This window comes from Plectropomus leopardus, chromosome 2 (assembly GCF_008729295.1).
Source record: "Plectropomus leopardus isolate mb chromosome 2, YSFRI_Pleo_2.0, whole genome shotgun sequence".
In the NCBI taxonomy this organism is placed as follows: domain Eukaryota; kingdom Metazoa; phylum Chordata; class Actinopteri; order Perciformes; family Serranidae; genus Plectropomus; species Plectropomus leopardus.
This window is the reverse complement of record NC_056464.1, coordinates 26,282,612-26,294,695: the sequence shown is the minus strand read 5'-3', so window position 1 is coordinate 26,294,695 and position 12,084 is coordinate 26,282,612.

The following is a 12,084-nucleotide window of genomic DNA, read 5'->3' as shown; positions in this document are numbered from 1 at the left end:
ATGAGAAGTTTAATTCAGTTGTTGCTGTAGGTTTTATTGCCATAGTAGATATTGTTTGTTGCTCTGTTGATGAGGGCATAACTGTTGTAGATGTTTCCTGGCTCGTCAATGGGGGCTGAGTTGTGCCTGTACTTGCTGGTGATGTTTTATTGCTATGTTCAGTAGAAGTTTCTGTGAAGTGTGTAGTTATTGTAGGCAACGTAGATGGTGAACTTGGAGAGACCTCGGAATTTGGGGTAATTATTTGTTGTTGAAGAATGATCAGTGCTGGTAGTTCTTGTTTCTCCATTTGTTGTGAGTGTTGAGGGTGTAGCTGTTAATTCAGGTGATGATAATGTTGTCATTGTCGTAGCAGGTGTGGATTGTTGCTCTGCTGATGAGGGCATAACTGTTGTAGATGTTTCCTGGCTCGTCAATGGGGACTGAGTTGTGCCTGTACTTGTTGGTGATGTTTTTATTGCTCTGTTCAGTAGAAGTTTCTGTGAAGTGTGTAGTTATTGGAGGCAACATAGATGGTGAACCTGGTGACAACTGTGAATTTGGGGTAGAATTGATTGTTGTTGAGGAATGATCAGTGCTGGTAGTTCTTGTTTCTCCATTTGTTGTGAGTGTTGAGGGGGTGGCTGTTAATTCAGGTGATGATAATGTTGTCATTGTCGTAGCAGGTGTGGATTGTTGCTCTGTTGATGAGGACATCATTGTTGTAGATGTTTCCTGGCTAGCCGATGGTAGCTGAGTTGTGCTGGTATTTGTTGTTGATGTTTTATTTCCTTGTTCAGTAGAAGTTTCAGTAAAGTGAATAGTTGTTGGAGGCAATGTAGTTGGTGAACCCGGTGACAACTCTGAATTTGGGGTAGAATTGATTGTTGTTGAGGAATGATCAGTGCTGGTAGTTCTTGTTTCTCCATTTGTTGTGAGTGTTGAGGGGGTGGCTGTTAATTCAGTTGATGATAATGTTGTCATTGTCGTAGTAGGTGTGGATTGTTGCTCTGTTGATGAGGACATCATTGTTGTAGATGTTTCCTGGCTAGCTGATGGTAGCTGAGTTGTGCTGGTATTTGTTGTTGATGTTTTATTTCCTTGTTCAGTAGAAGTTTCAGTAAAGTGAGTAGTTGTTGGAGGCAATGTAGTTGGTGAACCCGGTGACAACTCTGAATTTGGGGTAGAATTGATTGTTGTTGGGGAATTATCAGTGTTAGTAGTTCTTGTTTCTCCATTTTGTTGTGAGTGTTGAGGGGGTGGCTGTTAATTCAGGTGATGATAATGTTGTCATTGTCGTAGCAGGTGTGGATTGTTGCTCTGTTGATGAGGGACATCAGTGTTGTAGATGTTTCCTGGCTAGCCGATGGTAGCTGAGTTGTGCCGGTATTTGTTGTTGATGTTTTATTTCCTTGTTCAGTAGTCGTTTCAGTAAAGTGAGTAGTTGTTGGAGGTAATGTAGATGGTGAACCTGGTGACAACTGTGAATTTGGGGTAGAATTGATTGTTGTTGAGGAATGGTCAGTGCTGGTAGTTCTTGTTTCTCCTTTTGTAGAGAGTGATGAGAAGTTTAATTCAGTTGTTGCTGTAGGTTTTATTGCCATAGTAGATATTGTTTGTTGCTCTGTTGATGAGGGCATAACTGTTGTAGATGTTTCCTGGCTCGTCAATGGGGGCTGAGTTGTGCCTGTACTTGTTGGTGATGTTTTATTGCTATGTTCAGTAGAAGTTTCTGTGAAGTGTGTAGTTATTGTAGGCAACGTAGATGGTGAACTTGGAGAGACCTCGGAATTTGGGGTAGAATTATTTGTTGTTGAAGAATGATCAGTGCTGGTAGTTCTTGTTTCTCCATTTGTTGTGAGTGTTGAGGGGGTGTAGCTGTTAATTCAGGTGATGATAATGTTGTCATTGTCGTAGCAGGTGTGGATTGTTGCTCTGCTGATGAGGGCATAACTGTTGTAGATGTTTCCTGGCGTCAATGGGGACTGAGTTGTGCCTGTACTTGTTGGTGATGTTTTATTGCTCTGTTCAGTAGAAGTTTCTGTGAAGTGTGTAGTTATTGGAGGCAACATAGATGGTGAACCTGGTGACAACTGTGAATTTGGGGTAGAATTGATTGTTGTTGAGGAATGATCAGTGCTGGTAGTTTTTGTTTCTCCATTTGTTGTGAGTGTTGAGGGGGTGGCTGTTAATTCAGGTGATGATAATGTTGTCATTGTCGTAGCAGGTGTGGATTGTTGCTCTGCTGATGAGGGCATAACTGTTGTAGATGTTTCCTGGCTCGTCAATGGGGGCTGAGTTGTGCCTGTACTTGTTGTTGATGTTTTATTTCCTTGTTCAGTAGACGTTTCTGTGAAGTGTGTAGTTATTGGAGGCAACGTAGATGGTGAGCCTGGTGACAACTGTGAATTTGGGGTAGAATTGATTGTTGTTGAGGAATGATCAGTGCTGGTAGTTCTTGTTTCTCCATTTGTTGTGAGTGAGAGGGGTAGCTGTTAATTCAGGTGATGATAATGTTGTCATTGTCGTAGCAGGTGTGGATTGTTGCTCTGTTGATGAGGACATCAGTGTTGTAGATGTTTCCTGGCCAGCCGATGGTAGCTGAGTTGTGCCGGTATTTGTTGTTGATGTTTTATTTCCTTGTTCAGTAGAAGTTTCGGTAAAGTGAGTAGTTGTTGGAGGCAATGTAGATGGTGAACCTGGTGACAACTCTGAATTTGGGGTAGAATTGATTGTTGTAGGGGAATGATCAGTGTTAGTAGTTCTTGTTTCTCCATTTGTTGTGAGTGTTGAGGGGGTAGCTGTTAATTCAGGTGATGATAATGTTGTCATTGTCGTAGCAGGTGTGGATTGTTGCTCTGTTGATGAGGACATCAGTGTTGTAGATGTTTCCTGGCCAGCCGATGGTAGCTGAGTTGTGCCGGTATTTGTTGTTGATGTTTTTATTTCCTTGTTCAGTAGTCGTTTCAGTAAAGTGAGTAGTTGTTGGAGGCAATGTAGATGGTGAACCTGGTGACAACTGTGAATTTGGGGTAGAATTGATTGTTGTTGAGGAATGGTCAGTGCTGGTAGTTCTTGTTTCTCCTTTTGTAGAGAGTGATGAGAAGTTTAATTCAGTTGTTGCTGTAGGTTTTTTTGCCATAGTAGATATTGTTTGTTGCTCTGTTGATGAGGGCATAACTGTTGTAGATGTTTCCTGGCTCGTCAATGGGGCTGAGTTGTGCCTGTACTTGCTGGTGATGTTTTTATTGCTATGTTCAGTAGAAGTTTCTGTGAAGTGTGTAGTTATTGTAGGCAACGTAGATGATGGTGAACTTGGAGAGACCTCGGAATTTGGGGTAGAATTATTTGTTGTTGAAGAATGATCAGTGCTGGTAGTTCTTGTTTCTCCATTTGTTGTGAGTGTTGAGGGTGTAGCTGTTAATTCAGGTGATGATAATGTTGTCATTGTCGTAGCAGGTGTGGATTGTTGCTCTGCTGATGATGAGGGCATAACTGTTGTAGATGTTTCCTGGCTCGTCAATGGGGGCTGAGTTGTGCCTGTACTTGTTGGTGATGTTTTATTGCTCTGTTCAGTAGAAGTTTCTGTGAAGTGTGTAGTTATTGGAGGCAACATAGATGGTGAACCTGGTGACAACTGTGAATTTGGGGTAGAATTGATTGTTGTTGAGGAATGATCAGTGCTGGTAGTTCTTGTTTCTCCATTTTGTGAGTGTTGAGGGGGTGGCTGTTAATTCAGGTGATGATGATAATGTTGTCATTGTCGTAGCAGGTGTGGATTGTTGCTCTGTTGATGAGGACATCATTGTTGTAGATGTTTCCTGGCTAGCCGATGGTAGCTGAGTTGTGCTGGTATTTGTTGTTGATGTTTTATTTCCTTGTTCAGTAGAAGTTTCAGTAAAGTGAATAGTTGTTGGAGGCAATGTAGTTGGTGAACCTGGTGACAACTGTGAATTTGGGGTAGAATTGATTGTTGTTGAGGAATGATCAGTGCTGGTAGTTCTTGTTTCTCCATTTGTTGTGAGTGTTGAGGGTGGCTGTTAATTCAGTTGTTGATGATAATGTTGTCATTGTCGTAGCAGGTGTGGATTGTTGCTCTGTTGATGAGGACATCATTGTTGTAGATGTTTCCTGGCTAGCTGTCATGGTAGGCTGAGTTGTGCTGGTATTTGTTGTTGATGTTTTATTTCCTTGTTCAGTAGAAGTTTCAGTAAAGTGAGTAGTTGTTGGAGGCAATGTAGTTGGTGAACCCGGTGACAACTCTGAATTTGGGGTAGAATTGATTGTTGTTGGGGAATGATCAGTGTTAGTAGTTCTTGTTTCTCCATTTGTTGTGAGTGTTGAGGGGGGGGTGGCTGTTAATTCAGGTGATGATGATAATGTTGTCATTGTCGTAGCAGGTGTGGATTGTTGCTCTGTTGATGAGGACATCAGTGTTGTAGATGTTTCCTGGCTAGCCGATGGTAGCTGAGTTGTGCCGGTATTTGTTGTTGATGTTTTATTTCCTTGTTCAGTAGAAGTTTCAGTAAAGAGTGTGTTGTTGAGGTTGAATGTAGATGGTGAACCTGGTGACAACTGTGAATTTGGGGTAGAATTGATTGTTGTTGAGGAATGGTCAGTGCTGGTAGTTCTTGTTTCTCCTTTTGTAGAGAGTGATGAGAAGTTTAATTCAGTTGTTGCTGTAGGTTTTATTGCCATAGTAGATATTGTTTGTTGCTCTGTTGATGAGGGCATAACTGTTGTAGATGTTTCCTGGCTCGTCAATGGGGGCTGAGTTGTGCCTGTACTTGTTGGTGATGTTTTATTGCTATGTTCAGTAGAAGTTTCTGTGAAGTGTGTAGTTATTGTAGGCAACGTAGATGGTGAACTTGGAGAGACCTCGGAATTTGGGTAGAATTATTTGTTGTTGAAGAATGATCAGTGCTGGTAGTTCTTGTTTCTCCATTTGTTGTGAGTGTTGAGGGTGTAGCTGTTAATTCAGGTGATGATAATGTTGTCATTGTCGTAGCAGGTGTGGATTGTTGCTCTGCTGATGAGGGGCATAACTGTTGTAGATGTTTCCTGGCTCGTCAATGGGGACTGAGTTGTGCCTGTACTTGTTGGTGATGTTTTATTGCTCTGTTCAGTAGAAGTTTCTGTGAAATGTGTAGTTATTGGAGGCAACATAGATGGTGAACCTGGTGACAACTGTGAATTTGGGGTAGAATTGATTGTTGTTGTTGGAATGATCAGTGCTGGTAGTTTTTGTTTCTCCATTTGTTGTGAGTGTTGAGGGGGGGGCTGTGTTAATTCAGGTGATGATAATTGTCATTGTCGTAGCAGGTGTGGATTGTTGCTCTGCTGATGAGGGCATAACTGTTGTAGATGTTTCCTGGCTCGTCAATGGGGGCTGAGTTGTGCCTGTACTTGTTGTTGATGTTTTATTTCCTTGTTCAGTAGACGTTTCTGTGAAGTGTGTAGTTATTGGAGGCAACGTAGATGGTGAACCTGGTGACAACTGTGAATTTTGGGGTAGAATTGATTGATTGTTGTTGAGGAATGATCATGTGCTGGTAGTTCTTGTTTCTCCATTTGTTGTGAGTGTTGAGGGGGTAGCTGTTAATTCAGGTGATGATAATGTTGTCATTGTCGTAGCAGGTGTGGATTGTTGCTCTGTTGATGAGGACATCAGTGTTGTAGATGTTTCCTGGCCAGCCGATGGTAGCTGAGTTGTGCCGTATTTTGTTGTTGATGTTTTATTTTTCTTGTTCAGTAGAAGTTTCGGTAAAGTGAGTAGTTGTTGTTGTTGAGGCAATGTAGATGGTGAACCTGGTGACAACTCTGAATTTGGGGTAGAATTGATTGTTGTTGGGGAATGATCAGTGTTAGTAGTTCTTGTTTCTCCATTTGTTGTGAGTGTTGAGGGGGTAGCTGTTAATTCAGGTGATGATAATGTTGTCATTGTCGTAGCAGGTGTGGATTGTTGCTCTGTTGATGAGGACATCAGTGTTGTAGATGTTTCCTGGCCAGCCGATGGTAGCTGAGTTGTGCCGGTATTTTGTTGATGTTTTTTTCCTTTTCCTTGTTCAGTAGAAGTTTCAGTAAAGTGAGTAGTTGTTGGAGGCAATGTAGATGGTGAACCTGGTGACAACTGTGAATTTGGGGTAGAATTTGTTGAGTGTTGTTGAGGAATGGTCAGTGCTGGTAGTTCTTGTTTCTCCTTTTGTAGAGAGTGATGAGAAGTTTAATTGAGTTGTTGCTGTAGGTTTTATTGCCATAGTAGATATTGGATTGCTCTGTTGATGAGGGCATAACTATTGTAGATGTTTCCTGGCTCGTGTCATGGGGGCTGAGTTGTGCCTGTACTTGCTGGTGATGTTTTATTCCTCTGTTCAGTAGAAGTTTCTGTGAAGTGTGTAGTTATTGTAGGCAACGTAGATGGTGAACTTGGAGAGACCTCAGAATTTGGGGTAGAATTATTTGTTGTTGAGGAATGATCAGTGTTGTAGTTTTTGTTTCTCCATTTGTTGTGAGTGTTGAGGGGGTGGCTGTTAATTCAGGTGATGATAATGTTTTCATTGTCGTAGCAGGTGGATTGTTGTTGTGTTGATGAGGGCATAACTGTTGTAGATGTTTCCTGGCTCGTCAATGGGGGCTGAGTTGTGCCTGTAGTTGTTGGTGATGTTTTATTGCTCTGTTCAGTAGAAGTTTCTGTGAAAGTGTGTAGTTATTGGAGGCAACGTAGATGGTGAACCTGGACAACTGACTCTGAATTTGGGGTAGAAATTGATTGTTTGTTGTGGAATGATCAGTGCTGGTAGTTCTTGTTTCTCCATTTGTTGTGAGTGTTGAGGGGGAGGCTGTTAATTCAGGTGATGATAATGTTGTCATTGTCGTAGCAGGTGTGGATTGGTGCTCTGTTGATGAGGACATCAGTGTTGTAGATGTTTCCTGGCTTGCCGATGGTAGCTGAGTTGTGCCGGTATTTGTGTTGTGTTGTTTTCAAATTTGTGTGTTCAGTAGATGTTTCAGTAAAAGTGAGTAGTTGTTGGAGGCAATGTAGATGGTGAACCTGGTGACAAACTCTGAATTTGGGGTAGAATTGATTGTTGTTGAGGAATGGTCAGTGTTGGTAGTTCTTGTTTCTCCTTTTGTAGAGTGTGATGAGAAGTTTAATTCAGTTGTTGCTGTAGGTTTTTATTGCCATAGTAGATATTGTTTGTTGCTCTGTTGATGAGGGCATAATTGTTGTAGATGTTTCCTGGCTCGTCAATGGGGGCTGAGTTGTGCTGTACTTGTTGTTGTGTTGTTTTATTTTGTGTTCAGTAGAAGTTTCTGTGAAGTGAGTGTAGTTATTGAGGCAACGTAGATGGTGAACTTGATGAGACCTCGGAATTTTTGGGTAGAATTATTTGTTGTTGAGGAATGATCAGTGCTGTAGTTCTTGTTTCTCCATTTGTTGTGAGTGTTGAGGGGGAGGCTGTTAATTCAGGTGATGATAATGTTGTCATTGTCGTAGCAGATGTGGATTGTTGCTCTGTTGATGAGGACATCATTGTTGTAGATGTTTCCTGGCTTGCTGATGGTAGCTGAGTTGTGCCGGTATTTTTGTTGGTTTGTTTTCCTTGTTCAGTAGAAGTTTCAGTAAAATGAGTAGTTGTTGGAGGCAATGTAGATGGTGAACCTGGTGACAACTCTGTATTTGGGGTAGAATTGATTGTTGTTGTGGAATGATCAGTGTTGTAGTTCTTGTTTCTCCATTTTGTAGAGAGTTGATGCTGAGAAGTTTAATTCAGTTGTTGCTGTAGGTTTTATTGCCATAGTAGATATTGTTGTTGCTCTGTTGATGAGGGCATCATTGTTGTAGATGTTTCCTGGCTTGCTGTCAATGGGGGCTGAGTTGTGCTGTACTTGTTGGTGATGTTTTATTGCTTGTGTTCAGTAGAAGTTTCTGTGAAGTGTGTAGTTATTGTAGGCAACGTAGATGGTGAACTTGATGAGAGACCTCGGAATTTTGGGTAGAATTATTTGTTGTTGGAATGATCAGTGTTGGTAGTTCTTGTTTCTCCCTTTGTTGTTAGTGTTGAGGGGAGTGGGCTGTGAATTCAGGTGATGTCATGTTGTCATTGTCGTAGCAGATGTGGATTGTTGCTCTGTTGATGAGGACATCATTGTTGTAGATGTTTCCTGGCCAGCTGATGGGAGCTGAGTTGTGCTGGTTTTGTTGTTGATGTTTTATTTTTGTTCAGTAGAAGAAGTTTTGAGTGAAATGAGTAGTTGTTGGAGGCAATGTAGATGGTGAACCTGGTGAGAACTCTGTATTTGGGGTAGAATTGATTGTTGTTGTGGAATGATCAGTGTTGGTAGTTCTTGTTTCTCCATTTTGTTGTTAGTGTTGAGGCTGAGCTGTTAATTCAGGTGATGATTGATGTTGATCATTGTCGTAGCAGATGTGGATTTTGCTCTGCTGATGAGGGCATCATTGTTGTAGATGTTTCCTGGCTTGTCAATGGGGGCTGAGTTGTGCTGTACTTGTTGTTGGTGTTGTTTTATTTCCTTTTGTGTTCAGTAGAAGTTTCTGTGAAGTGAGTAGTTATTGGAGGTAACGTAGATGGTGAACTGGATGACAACTGTGTATTTGGGGTAGAATTGAGTTTGTTGAGGAATGATCAGTGTTGGTAGTTCTTGTTTCTCCATTTGTTGTTAGTGTTGAGGGGGTGAGGCTAATTCAGGTGATGATAATGAATTGATGTCATTGTCGTAGCAGGTGTGGATTGTTGGCTCTGTTGATGAGGACATCATTGTTGTAGATGTTTCCTTGCTTGTCGATGGGAGCTGAGTTGTGCTGGTTTTGTTGCTGTTGTTTTCAGTTTTGTGTTCAGTAGAAGTTTCAGTGAAAGTGAGTAGTTGTTGAGGCAATGTGGATGGTGAACCTTGATGACAACTCTGAATTTGGGGTAGAATTGATTTTGTTGAGGAATGATCAGTGTTGTAGTTCTTGTTTCTCCTTTTTGTTAGTGTTGTGATGAGGCTGTGAATTCAGTTGATGTAGGTTTTATTGCCATAGTAGTAGCAGATGTTGTTTGGCTCTGTTGATGAGGACATCAACTGTTGTAGATGTTTCCTGGCTTGTCAATGGGGCTGAGTTGTGCTGTTCTTGTTGGTGTTGTTTCATTTTGTGTGTTCAGTAGAAGTTTTTGAGTGAAGTGAGTAGTTGTTGTAGGCAACGTGGATGGTGAACTTGAGAGACCTCGGTATTTGGGTAGAATTGTTGAGTGTTGTGGAATGACTGGTGTTGGTAGTTCTTGTTTCTCCCTTTTGTTGTTAGTGTTGAGGGGAGTGGCTGTTAATTCGTGATTGATAATGTTGTCATTGTAGTAGCAGATGTGGATTGTTGGCTCTGCTGCTGAGGACATCATTGTTGTAGATGTTTCCTGGCTTGCTGATGGTAGCTGAGTTGTGCTGGTATTTGTTGTTGTGTTTTCATTTCCTTGTTCAGTAGAAGTTTCAGTAAAATGAGTAGTTGTTGGAGGCAATGTAGATGGTGAACTGATGACAACTCTGTATTTGGGGTAGAATTGATTGTTTGTTGGGATGACAGGTGTTGGTAGTTCTTGTTTCTCCATTTGTTGTTAGTGTTGAGGCTGAGCTGTTAATTCAATGATGATAATGTTATCATTGTAGTAGCAGATGTGGATTTTGGCTCTGCTGCTGAGGGCATAATGTTGTAGATGTTTCCTGGCTTGTCAATGGGGGCTGAGTTGTGCTGGTTCTTGTTGTTGTGTTGTTTTATTTTGTGTTCAGTAGAAGTTTCTGTGAAGTGTGTAGTTATTGGAGGCAACGTGATGGTGAACTGGTGACACTGTATTTTGGGTAGAATTGATTGTTGTTGAGGAATGATCAGGTGTGGTAGTTCTTGTTTCTCCATTTGTTGTTTGTGTTGAGGGGGTGAGGCTGAGGCTGTGAATTCAATGATAATGTTGTCATTGTCGTAGCAGATGTGGACTTTGGCTCTGTTGATGAGGACATCATTGTTGATGTTTACTTGGCTTGTCGATGGTAGCTGAGTTGTGCCGGTTTTGTTGGTGTTGTCTTACTTTTGTGTTCAGTAGAAGTTTCAGTAAAGTGAGTAGTTGTTGGAGGCAAATGTGATGGTGAACTTGATGACAACCTCTGTATTTGGGTAGAATTGAGTGTTGTTGAGGAATGGTCAGTGTTGGTAGTTCTTGTTTCTCCTTTTGTTGTTAGTGTTGATGAGAAGTTTGAATTCAGTTGATTGCTGTAGGTTTTATTGTAGTAGATATTGTTTGTCTCTGGTGCTGAGGGTCATCATTGTTGTAGATGTTTCCTGGCTTGTCAATGGGAGCTGAGTTGTGCTGTACTTGCTGGTGATGTTTTCTCATTTTTTGTTCAGTAGAAGTTTCTGTGAAGTGTGTAGTTATTGTAGGCAACGTAGATGGTGAACTTGAGAGACCTCGGTATTTGGGTACTGTTGAGTCGTTGTTGTGGAATGATCAGGTTGGTAGTACTTTTTCTCTTTTGTTGTTGTGAGTGTTGAGGCTGAGGCTGTGAATTTTGATGTCATTGTAAGGTGTGGACTTTTGCCAAAGTAGCTGAGTTGCCAAATGTTGATTTGTCGATGAATTTGGGGTAGAATTAGTTGTGCTGGTTTTGAGGAATGATCAGTGTTGTTGATGTGTCTGGTTGTTTCCCCATTGTTAGTTTGAGTGTTTGTGAAATTCAGTTATTGATGGTGTTGATGTCATTGCCGTGGCAGGTGTCGATTGTTTGTGCCGCCGATGAAGATCCCTGTTGTTTTTCTGGCTGGTCAAGGGGCGTTCAGTTGTGCTTGGACTGTGATGAGCGAGTTCACACTGTGGGCCATGATATTTGCTCATGGCTGACCTGGAGTTAAAGGCCACACAACAGAATTCCATTAGTAATTTCAAAATTATGGGCAAAACAGAAGGAAAAATCAAGCTCTTTGCAAGGACTTTGATGAAAACAAATGTCTTTCCTTACCAACATTGGGCCTTTGAGTCAATGTCATGCTGTGACATTCTCCATGTTGATGTTGGCAGTAATCAGGGTTTTGTTTTGCAAGGTCCAACACACTGTTGTTTGAGGCATTAATAATGGTAGCAGTGTAAGATAGCAAACTTGGAGCAGTCTACAAAACGCTCCATATCTTGGATATCTATAAACAAAGCAAAAAAAAAGTATCATGCAACAAATACTGAAACATTGACATATTGAATGAAAACACACTGACTGCAAAATAGCAGGAAGTCATAGATGTTTCTTTGGTTTAAACTTACTTTTAATCTCAGTGTTTCCGAAGGTGAGTTCATTGAACTGCACTGTTACATTATTAAAGGCCCGAGAAATGATTGATGATGTCATTTCTGGGATCAGTCAAAATGTGGAACTTTGGCGTTGACTGCTGGATTTGAGGACATCATTGTTGAATGTTATACTCTGCTGGTTCTGATGGAACTGAGTTGTCGTCTGCAGTTCTTGACATGGTGTTAAAAGTCTCAGCTTGTACTGTGAGTGGAGAGTTATGTTAAATGAGTTTTATCAGTAAATATTAATAAAATACATACGATGAATTGATGAATTGTATGAAAGGATTGTGGATTTGCTTCTTTGCACAGGTTCAAGTACAAAACATGACAGATGTTATTTTACTACTCCTTTTGAACAATAAACACATTTTAGGCAGCAGCTTAACATCAAAACAGTTGTAGTAGTGTGGTGGTCTTGTCTTGCTGGATTGCCTAAAAACAAAATATTTACCTCGTGTTTGGAATGACTGGAGTTTGTTGTACTATTGCAGATTGTTGAGAGCTGTGATTTTTCAATGAACTTTGTGATTCAGATGAGTTTAAGTCATTAAAGTCCGCCTGAGTGAAGTGAGTATTGATTGGAGGCAATGTGGATGGTGAAATGTGCCTTTCTGTATTTGGTGTTACTGTTGAGTATTGTTGTGGAATGATGGTGTTGGTAGTCTGTTTCTCCTTTTGTTGTTAGTGTTGAGGCAAAAACATGACATTCAACACCGAGATAAGAACTTTGAGTGTCATTGTAGTAGCAGATGATGGACTTTGGCTCTTCTGAGGACAT